We start from the raw sequence: 12,647 nt of genomic DNA on the forward strand, positions 1-12,647 counted from the left end.
GTTTAGGACTTATGGAAAAATTAAGCAATAGATCATACAAATTGATGTCAACTGGAGGTATAAGTACTTTGAAGAACAGGGGCTTAGTCCATTTGGCCTGTTGTGGAGCAAAAATTCCATAGACTAGGTAGCTTAAACAACAAACGTATCTTTCTTACAGTTCTAAAGGCTAAGAAGTCCAAGATCAATTTGCCAGCACATTTGATGTCTGGTATGGACCCACTTTCTGCTTCATAGATGATCACCTTCTAACTGTATCCTTACATATGAAAAGAAGAGCTAAAGAGCTCTGTAGGGTCTCTTTTATAAGGGAATTAATCCCATTCATGAGGACTTCACCCTTATGACCTAATCAACATCCCAAGGGTCCCATCTCCTAACACCATCACATTATGGATTAGGATTTCAACATAGGAATTTTGGAGGAACACAAACATTCAGTTCACTGCAGAGCATGTCTGCTGACATGCAAGTAGAAAACAAAAGACACCAACCACGATGGAGTTGTCAAGGAAGGATTTCCTAGAGATATGAATTCTGATCTGATGAATAATAAAAAAGTTTGGGTGACTGCTCAAGGAAGAGTTTCCAGGTAAAGGTAGCAACATACACAAATAACATTTGGCAGGACTTCCCTGGTGGCACAGTGGTTAAGAATCTGCCTGCTAATGCAGGGGACACAGGTTTGATCCCTGGTCTGGGAAGATCCCACATGCCGTGGAGCAGCTAAGCTCGTGCGCCACAACTACTGAGCTTGCTCTCTAGAACCCGTGAGCCACAACTGCTGAGCCTGTGTGGTACAACTACTGAAGCCCTTGTGCCCTATGGCCCGCACGCTGCAACTACTGAAGCCAGCTCAACAAATGAGCCCACATGCTACAACTACTGAAGCCTGCTTGCCTAGAGCCTGTGCTCTGAAACAAGAGAAGCCACCACAATGATAAGCCTGCACACCACTATGAAGAGTAGCTGCCGCTCACACAACCAGAGAAGACCCAATGCAGCCAAAAATTTAAAAATTAAAAAAAAAAATTGTCAGGAGGAAGAATGATACATTTAAGGAAGTGAAATTTAGCTGGTGTGGCTGAGCAGAAGGAAGGACTGTGTTCTGCAAAATGAGGCTAGAGAGTAATTGAGGACATATCATGCAAGATCAGGTGAGCTATGTAGAGGACTTCTATCTTTATTCCAAGAAAAATGAAAATCCATGGAAGGATGTTTGTGTTTGTGTGGTTGGAGGGTGTGAGTGTGGGTGAGTTAAACATTTGCAATTCAAAAAGATCATTCTGACTGCTCAGTAAGGGGTTAGAGTGGGGGCCAAGTCATCAAGGAAACTACTATAGACATGACCCAGCTTTGACCAGAGTAGGCGTGGAAGAGTTTACTAAGAGTGGATGGATTTAAAAGGTGCCTAGGAGGCAAAATTGACCAGAAAAAATATCAGTGCTGTGAGTGCTTTGAAAATAATAAAATGCAATATTAAAATAGTTCTGTTTTAGATTAGAGAAAGTTTGAGATTATGAATGAAAAATTTTGTTACTTTTATAGCAATTTTATTATGTATTATGTTATTTTATACTATTATGTTAAAGCAAAGTATAACGTGAGAGTTTTACCTTTACATGAACAAAGATATTTCCTTGGTTAGGTTGGTAAGGAAGGGAGGATTCTCCAAGTATCCACGCCATGTCCTAAACTATTTTACCTTTGCATACATTTTCTCTATGAATGCAAATAAAGAGGTACATCATGAATCTATTAATTAAAATTTATTATCAGAAGATTTTAATATATTAACTTATTATATCACAATAATACATTTTTCCTACTATGACTTGATTTCTATAGAAATTTTGATTTTTTTTAGTTAACTCATTTTGATCCAATGCCCAGTTTTCCTTAAATCCTACCCAAACTTTGAATTCTTTCTTCTTAAATAATATCCCTAATAAGAAGTGACCTTCCTCAAAATCTCTTTAGGTAAGACATTATTAAAGCTAAAAAGCCTACTTGTTGCTATATATGACATATAAATAGAGACCACAGAATATTAAACTGTAGATTAAGTCCTACAAAGCATTGTCTAAAAACCAACAAAATGTGTTATGAAATGGCATTACTGTCATTGAGTTCAAGTATGTGTTGCAGAAATAATTTTATGCATTTAATCATGCATAATGGAGGTATTATGTGTCTTAAATACATAATATGTAAAGAAGGCTTATCATAATTTTTTTTTTAAATAGGATATTCCAGAAAGATAGTTGTTTCTCCTTTATAATATCAAGATATTTCTCCGCATTTCTGTGGTTGGGACATTGAACTGTATCACTGACAATATTTCCAAAAGACATTGAATTCTATCAGGAAAAACATGAGGCTTTTTTCTTTTAACCGATTTTTAAATTACATGGTCATAAATGAGCATCATTTTGAGCCTTGTCATTTGGTCTAGGAAGCTATCTAGGAGCAAGAGCCTCGTTTATTTCAACAGACAATAACTGTTGCAATGATTCAAATACTGATAGAGATAGTAAATACTAATCTTTGGGTCTCAAATTCCCATTAAAAACATGAACGATTCTCAGTGCTGAGACTGAAGGATTTAGCTGCTTTGTTGTAATAACCAAAGCGGTTTCAATATTTGAATGTGCAATATTTTGATAAAATCACACCTATTTGTATATGCATATTTATTTTGCTGTCTACCTAAGGTATTCCAAACAGTGAAAAATGTAGATGAAGCAAGTACAGTGGTCTTTTATATTGCCAGATTTAATCCAAATCTCACGGCAATGTTATGAAAACTAAAGTTCGTATGATAACCCGGAAAGCATTTTCCATAAAGTGAAGCAATGAAAACAAGCAAAGCAAAAAGTAAAAAAAAAAGATATAAGGTCAGTAAGATCTCTGATTACTAAATGGGATACAAAAGAACTTTATGATTTTGCATAATTAAACTGTTACTATTTGTTTTAATATAAATGACAAAATGTTTTTGTGTGTTTTATTAACTTACTACAAGATTTAAATAATTGGATATATATTCATATATTGTGATAGAAAGATTCATATAATCTAATCTTCCATAGTCATCAACCCAAACCTTGAGAAATGGAATCTGAAACTTCATATTCAGAAAATTATTCTTATATTTTGGAGAGTAAAATATCTTTTCAGTTCGGTTGTTGAGAGACAATTCTCACACATACCTTATTTTCTAACCATGTGGAGTGGAGTCCCATTATTTTACTCACACATGAGTGTAAATATCTGCCACACCTGAATCAAATTATAACATGTTTTACAGTACTTTAAGCAAAGTGTTCTTTTTAATTATTGGTAAAGGCTTTCTAAAATTTTTTGAAAGTTTAGTCTAACATTACAAAAAATCAAATGATGAACATTGAGCTATAGACCTCAGTTTACCTGTATGGGAAAAATGTGATTCTTGTTGAATGGATTTATTTGAGTAAAATTAAATAATGCAGTATCTGTTCAATTTGGTTTTGGAATATATTCCCAGGCAACTATAAGACTGATTTCTTCAAATAATTACCCTTAGGTTTCATGTAAGTTATGCAGGGGAACGTCCTGTGGATTCAGAATAAAATTGATTTCAATGCATAGGAAGAGTGGTAAACCCCAGTTCATACTTAGACTAGGTAAAATTTTTGTCATATTTAGACAACCTGTTAGAATGCAACATGGGGAAAAATCCGTAATGTTGGTTCACACATTTTTAACAACTGGGTTTGTTTTTATCTTCTAGATTTATCTTAATTCTTTAGAATCATAACTGCAAGAGGTTACTGAATCGAATCTCCTTATTTTACAAATTAAAGCCCTTAAAAGTAGAAAATCTACCTAAGTCACTAGATCAGTGAGTAGTTAGACAAATATAGCATTCTCATGAATTGTAAAGGCATTCGTGGTATGGGTTTTAAATCAAAAACTCCGAGATACAAAGTTTGTGTTCATTTGTTATTAAATGCAAGTAAACCATCATCTCTGAACTTTTGTTTCTTAACAAAATCATTGAAATCAAATGACATATAAATTCAGGTAACAGAGAGCATATGATACTTGTTGCCACTTTTTAAAATACCTGCTACTTGGTAAGCACTGGGCTATTAACTTTACTTATGTTCTTTTTGAATTTAACAAGCCTCTCTACAAGGAGTTATTGCACCTAATTCATGACATAGTTCATCTCAGTTACCACATATAAGCACTTGTGTAATGCTCACAAAGTTAGTACACAGCCAGGTTTTTAACCCATGTATAACTTTTCTCTGTGCCTTTATTGCCCAAGTTATCTCTGAGATTTCATTGGGACTAATGCAAAAATTCTGGAGGCACTTTGTTATTAGTGGCACATTTTAAGTGAGGAAATTAACAGAGAGTAAAAGCCTTGAAATGAACATGGGATTCTAAAGAAACTCAACACATAAAACTTATTTTTTCAATAAAAAAAATTGTCTCTGATACTTAGGAAAAAAATGATGAAAAATAAATGTGATTATTGATAAAATATGTATGTAAAATAGAATTATACAAGCATAAAATAAAATTATACAAGTATAAAATTGTCAGAAAATATACATGCCAAAGGGTATAATTATTGTATTGTCATGGTAGAACTGGAAATTCTTATCTTTCACAGTAACTTCAATAATAATCACTGCAATTAAGGTTTTTAATTATTTAATTATTTAAATAAGGATACTCACTATAGCTTATGTATTACAGCTTAAAAATTTCAATTCCATATCCTCCTAGTGGGTGTTTTAATAAAACACTTCTACATTTAATATTGCTTTCTCCCTAAAACCAAGATTACTCTATCCAGCAAGGACTCATTCAGATTTGACAGTGAAATTAAAACCTTTACCCAAAAGCAAAAGCTAAGAGAATTCAGCACCACCAAACCAGCTTTACAACAAATGCTAAAGGAACTTCTCTAGGCAGGAACCACAAGAGAAGGAAAAGACCTACAATAACAAACCCAAAACAATTAAGAAAAGATAATAAGAACATACATATTGATAATTACCTTAAATGTAAATGGATTAAATGTCTGTCCAAAAGACAGACTGGCTGAATGGACACAAAAGCACGACCCGAATATATGCTGTATACAAGAGACCCACTTCAGACCTAGGGACACATAGAGACTGAAAGTGAGGGGATGGAAAAAGATATTCCATGCAAATAGAAATCAAAAGAAAGGTGGAGTAGCAATTCTCATATCAGACAAAATGGACTTTAAAACAAAGACTATTACAAGAGACAAAGAAGGACACTACAAAATGATCAAGGGATCGATCCAAGAAGAAGATATAACAATTATAAATATTTATGCACCCAACATAGGAGCACGTCAATACATAAGGCAAATGTTAACAGCCATAAAAGGGGAAATCAACATTAACACAATCAGTATGGGACTTTAACACCCCAATTTACCAATGGACAGATCATCCAAAATGAAAATAAATATGGAAACACAAGCTTTAAATGATACATTAAAAAAGGTAGACTTAATTGATATTTATAGGACATTCCATACAAGAACAACAAAATACACTTTCTTCTCAAGTGCTCATGGAACATTCTTTAGGATAGATCATATCCTGGGTCACAACTCAAGGCTTGGACACTTTAAGAAAATTGAAATCATATCAAGTAGCTTTTCTGACCACAATGCTATGAGACTAGATATCAATTACAGGGGAAAATCTGTAAAAAATACGAACACATGGAGGCTAAACAATACACTACGTAATAACCAAGAGGTCACTGAAGAAATCAAAAAGGAACTCAAAAAATACGTAGAAACAAATGACAATGAAAACACAAAGACCCGAAATCTATAGGATGCAGCAAAAGCAGTTCTAAGAGGGAAGTTTATAGCAATACAATCCTACCTTAGGTAACAAGAAACATCTCAAATAAACAACCTAACCTAACACCTAAAGCAATTAGAGAAAGAAGAACAAGAAAACCCCAAAGTTAGCAGAAGGAAAGAAATCATAAATATCAGATCAGAAATAAATGAAAAAGAAATGAAGGAAATGATAGCAAAGATCAATAAAACTAAAAGCTGGTTCTTTGAGAAGATTAAAAAAATTGGAAAATCCATTAGCCAGACTCATCAAGAAAAAAAGGGAGAAGACTCAAATCAATAGAATTAGAAATGAAAAAGGAGAAGTAGCAACTGACACTGCAGAAATACAAAAGATCATGAGAGATTACTACAAGCAACTCTATGCCAATAAAATGGACAACCTGGAAGAAATGGACAAATTCTTATAAATGCACAACCTGCCAAGACTGAACCAGGAGGAAATAGAAAATATGAACAGACCAATCATAAGCACTGACATGGAGACTGTGATTAAAAATCTTCCAACAAACAAAAGCCCAGGACCAGATGGCTTCACAGGCGAATTCTATCAAACATTAAGAGAAGAGCTAACACCTATCCTTCTCAAACTCTTCCAAAACACAGCAGAGGGCAGAACACTCCCAAACTCATTCTACGAGGCCACCATCACCCTGATACCAAAACCAGACAAAGGTGTCACAAAGAAAGAACACTACAGGCCAATATCACTGATGAACGTAGATGCAAAAATCCTCAACAAAATACTAGCAAACAGAACCCAACAGCACATTAAACGGATCATACACCATGATCAAGTGGGGTTTATTCCAGGAATGCAAGGATTCATCAGTATATGCAAATCAATCAACGTGATACACCATATTAACAAATTGAAGGAGAAAAACCATATGATCATCTCAATAGATTCAGAGAAAGCTTTTGACAAAATTCAACACCCATTTATGATAAAAACCCTCCAGAAAGTAGGCATAGAGGGAACTTTCCTCAACATAATAAAGGCCATATATGACAAACCCACAACCAACATCATCCTCAATGGTGAAAAACTGAAACCATTTCCACTAAGATCAGGAACAAGACAAGGTTGCCCACTCTCACCACTCTTATTCAACATAGTTTTGGAAGTTTTAGCCACAGCAATCAGAGAAGAAAAAGAAATAAAAGGAATCCAAATCGGAAAAGAAGAAGTAAAGCTGTCACTGTTTGCAGATGACATCATACTATACATAGAGGGTCCCAAAGATTCTACCAGAAAACTAGTAGAGCTAATCAATGATTTTGGTAAAGTAGCAGGATACAAAATTAATGCACAGAAATCTGTGGCATTCCTATACACTAATGATGAAAAATCTGAACGTGAAATTAAGAAAACACTCCCATTTACAACTGCAACAAAAAGAAAAAAATATCTAGGAATAAACCTACCTAAGGAGACAAAAGACCTGTATGCAGAAAATTATAAGACACTGATGAAAGAAATTAAAGATGATACAAAGAGATGGAGAGATATACCATCTTCTTGGATTGGAAGAATCAATATTGTGAAAATGACTCTACTACCCAAAGCAATCTACAGATTCAATGCAATCTCTATCAAACTACCACTGGCATTTTTCACAGAACTAGAACAAAAAGTTTCACAATTTGTGTGGAAACACAAAATACCCCGAATAGCCAAAGCAATCTTCAGAAAGAAAAACGGAGCTGGAGAAATCAGGCTCCCAGACTTCAGACTATACTACAAAGCTACAGTCATCAAGACAGTACGGTACTGGCACAAAAACAGAAATATAGATCAATGGAACAGGATAGAAAGCCCAGAGATAAACCCACGCACATATGGTCACCTTATCTTTGATAAAGGAGGCACGAATATACAGTGGAGAAAAGACAGCCTCTTCAATAAGTGGTGCTCAGGAAAACTGGGCAGGTACATGTAAAAGTATGAGGTTAGAACACTGCCTAACACCATACACAAAAATAAGTTCAAAATGGATTAAAGACCTAAATGTAAGGCCAGACACTAGGAAACTCTTAGAGGAAAACATAGGCAGAACACTCTATGACATAAATCACAGCAAGATCCTTTTTGACCCACCTCCTAGAGAAACGGAAATAAAAACAAAAATAAACAAATGAGACCTAATGAAAGGTAAAAGCTTTTGCACAGCAAAGGAAACCATAAACAAGACCAAAAGACAACCCTCAGAATGGAAGAACATATTTGCAAATGAAGCAACTGACAAAGGATTAATCTCGAAAATTTACAAGCAGCTCATGCAGCTCAATAACAAAAATGTAAACACTCCAATCCAAAAATGGGCAGAAGACCTAAATAGACATTTCTCCAAAGAAGATATACAGATTGCCAACAAACACATGAAAGGATGCTCAACATCATTAATCATTAGAGAAATGCAAAACAAAACTACAATGTGATATCATCTCACACCGATCAGAATGGCCATCATAAAAAAATCTACAGACAGTAAATGCTGGAGAGGGTGTGGAGAAAAGGGAACCCTCTTGCACTGTTGGTGGAAATGTAAATTGACACAGCCACTATGGAGAACAGTATGGACGGTTCCTTAAAAAAGTAAGAATAGAACTACCATACGACCCAGCAATCCCACTACTGGGCATATACCCTGAGAAAACCATAATTCAAAAAGAGTCATGTACCACAGTGTTCATTGCAGCTCTATTTACAATAGCCAGGACTTGGAAGCAACCTAAGTGTCCATTGACAGATGAATGGATAAAGAAGATGTGGCACATATATACAATGGAATATTACTCAGCCATAAAAAGAAACGAAACTGAGTTATTTGTAGTGAGGTGGATGGACCTAGAATCTGTCATACAGAATGAAGTAAGTCAGAAAGAGAAAAACAAATACCATATGCTAACACATATATATGGAATCTAAAAAAAAAAAAAGATCATGAAGAATCTTGGGGCAAGACTGGAATAAAGACACAGACCTACTAGAGAATGGACTTGAGGACATGGGGAGGGGGAAGGGTAAACTGGGACAAAGTGAGAGAGTGGCATGGACATATATACACTACCAAATGTAAGATAGATAGCTAGTGGGAAGCAGTAGCATAGGACAGGGAGATCAGCTCAGTACTTTGTGAACAGCTAGAAGGGTGGGATAGGGAGGGCTAGAGGGAGGGAGACACAAGAAGGAAGAGATATGGGGATATATATGTATATGTATAACTGATTCACTTTGTTATAAAGCAGAAGCTAACACACCATTATAAAGCAATTATACTCCAATAAAAATGTAAAAAATAAATAAAAATTTAAAAAATATTGCTTTCTCCAATTTTTATTATATTAACAAATATGATAAATATATGATAATGTGAATCTTTTTGATTAAAGAAATTGGGATTGCATTGGCAATAAATGAAGAATATAAGTTAGAAAAAACATATTTTTCTGTTCAATGCTTGAGAATTTTTATGACAGATGTCCAAATAGATTTAATAGCTACTAGTCTGAAATCTCTAGAATGTCATATATGACGAGAAGAATAACAGAAGTTAGTACCTTGGTGTTACTGGAGGTACAGGTTTTGTTTTAATTCAGTTAAAAATATAGTATACACCTTTATGTCCAACCATTATGATACAAAATGAATAAGACATGTTTCCCATTTTTGAAGACCATTCAAGTCTTCTTTGAGAGATACATATGTATAGATTAATATACATAGATCAATTTAACAAAATATGGTTAACTTAAGATGAATCCAGTTTCTTCTTTGCTTTGTTCCCAGTTTTTAAATAATTTTGATGTTATTAAGACATACGCTGTTCTTAGCTTAAAAAACAAAGTGGAAATCCCTTAGAATTGTCACTTGAACAGTATTTATCAATTGTAACATAGAAAAGAATTCATCTTCAACATAGTGTAGCCATACCCATTCACCACTATTCATATTTTTCATTTTTATGATAGTATTTAATCTGATTCAAGTGGAAACTATCAACTCTTTTCTTTTTTCTATATACACTCAATCGCTTTAAAAATTAAAGAGATAATTTTTGACTCTTTAGATGTGTATATATGTAGAGTGTTAGATTTTATGCCTAAAGTATGCTTTCTAAATGGAATTTTAAAATTCTCTATAAGAAATATATAATTAACGTTTAATTCTTACATATTCATTTATTTATTAGGTTTAAATAATGCTGATACTCACACACTCAAACATACATGCATGCACATTAGATGGAGGAAAGTGAGTGGGAGTATTCAGTCCTACCCTGACCAACGTTCTAATGCTGATCCCAAACTCCTTTCTGTTAGGTGACTCTAGGTATCTCTTCCTTCTTGTCATGAAAAAGTCTTTTCAGGCAGGTGACTGATGCCATTGATGGTGTAGATTACCTTATCAAAATGTTAAATCCCCTCCAGAAATCTAAATATCAACCCACATATCCCCAGATACTGAAATAAGTTTATGAGAGTCATAGTTTACCTGGACAGCAGCATGTACCCATAGTTCTGAAGTAATGCTGACTGCTTTTCTGATTGTAGCGTCAGTGTTCTAACACTCTCTTGGTGGAGTCTCTTCTCCTGGACACTTTTGCATGAAAAATGCAAGGTCTGTGTTTTCAGGTATCTTAAAACAAATATCACTGAGACTTTTTTTTTGGCTAAAGGATTAAGTCTATTAATGTTATACAGTTTATTTGGATAAATGTTGTGCTTAATTATTTTTTATGACCCCCCCCCCCCATTATGGTCAAACTGAGCTTGTTGTTTTAAGGACATAAATATCAAATAATTTTCTCTTAAAACCATTTTGGTCAGGTCTACTGTCCACAGAGTAAGTATAAAATGTTATTTATTTGATGTAAGGTATACCTGGCACATCACCTTTATCATTTTATGGATTTAATAGGTGTTTGTTTACTCAAAATATTAAGGAAATGCTAAAGTTTTGTACTTAGGAGCAATAATCTCCACAGGATATGCTATTCAAATTCCAATTTTAACATGCTGAATTTTTTTATATATATGACTTCAGAGGATGTGAGGAGTTGAAGGATAATGGCACAAAAATTTGTGCTCTACAATTTAAACACAATTTGAAGGTTTTTTTCTGAATTTAATATAAAAATATATCAACTAAAGATAAACTCTAAAAACATTCTTTCTTTGAATATAAATGTCATCTTCAAATAGAAATGATAATGTAGAGTTACATTGAGCTACTTGCTGCATGAATTTATAGGTGTTATTGGCTCCTTCATTCCTTCACCAAAGGGCTTATTGAGTGCCCTTTCTGTTTTATATCTCCCCAGTAGGCATGAGGTACAAAACTGATGAGATCAGGTTCCTCTCCTTGGGTAGGCATAAATGTACAAAAAGCAAGTAGAATTAAATGACCAAAGTGATGAAGATAGATACAATGATTCTAAGATTGCAAAAGAGGAAAATATTATTTCCACTTTCAAAGCACAATTCAGGAGAGATTTCAGAGAGATGATATCTTGAGTCATTTCTTGAAGGAAAAATGGCAACTTGCCTGTTGCAGTAACAGAGGAAGAAAGGACATTCCAAGAAGTACGAGTCTTGGCAAAGACAGTAGTGTAAAAGGCCATGGTCTGCTTAGATAAATAGAGAGAATGAATGCCTAAGAATAACAGATAACATAGGGTCTTGAATGCCACTTGAAGAAGGTTGGATTTCCTTCTAGCAATACAATTGCTAGCAAGTTATTAAAATACGGAACTCAGCATTTATTATACCAAGACAACTATTCAGTTATGATTTCTTCATAGTAACATTGCCTCAGATGCACTGAAATATGCTAGTAGATGACATCGTGACTGTAGTGTTTTTGTTAACTTTGTATATTTGGCCATATTGGAGGTTATGATAAAGTATAGTTTCTTTTATTATTTTAGGATGACTATGTTACTTCCTTTGGATTAGTTTCCAAAGGCAAGTGTGTGTTTTATGTTTCCACAAACAATAGTGTTGGGTAGGGGGAGGGAGGAAGATAGCTGCCTCTCTCTACTGGCACAGAGGTTCAAGACATCTTTTAGTGGCACCTCCCCGGGCATCCTCTGTGTGATCTCAGGAACAGACTGTGGAGAGAAAAAGTCCCTGGGTTCACAGTGCAGGAGGCCAAATATGGTCACAGTGTTAAAAAGTCTGCTGTGAGAAAGTGTCTATTTGAAACCAACTCGCATGTTTACTAGAAACCAACTTTAAAATACCTTTTGAATGTGATTTGTCTTGACAATATGAAAGAGTATTCAGTTGTTTTAACTTCTTTCAAAAGCTGTTACTTATATAGTCACTTGTCTTACGCACATATCCAGGTCAATGAAGGCACATCGTACACTTATTTTGGCATCTTTCTTCTGAATTTGATAGAACTAGGTGCCTGAAGATACTTTGAGCAATTTGGAAAAGACACATGGAGCACCTAGCTTATTCTGCCACCTTGTGGTTAAAACAGCAAACTTTTATTACACCAACAATTTCCAAATAAGTATTTTTTACCTCAGGAAATTTCCACTGTTTCATAAATAGGAATCACTAAGAACACTGTTTTTAAATATAGTTTCTGAATAAATATGTACATATTTAAGGCAATATAGTGCTTTCTTTGAAGTGCATAAAGAAACGACAAAAAAATTAAATCGCATGTTCTTGGAACACATTTAAGAATAGAAAACTAATGTAATTAGGGCTTCCCTGGTGG

The sequence above is a fragment of the Lagenorhynchus albirostris genome, chromosome 5 (assembly GCF_949774975.1).
Source record: "Lagenorhynchus albirostris chromosome 5, mLagAlb1.1, whole genome shotgun sequence".
In the NCBI taxonomy this organism is placed as follows: domain Eukaryota; kingdom Metazoa; phylum Chordata; class Mammalia; order Artiodactyla; family Delphinidae; genus Lagenorhynchus; species Lagenorhynchus albirostris.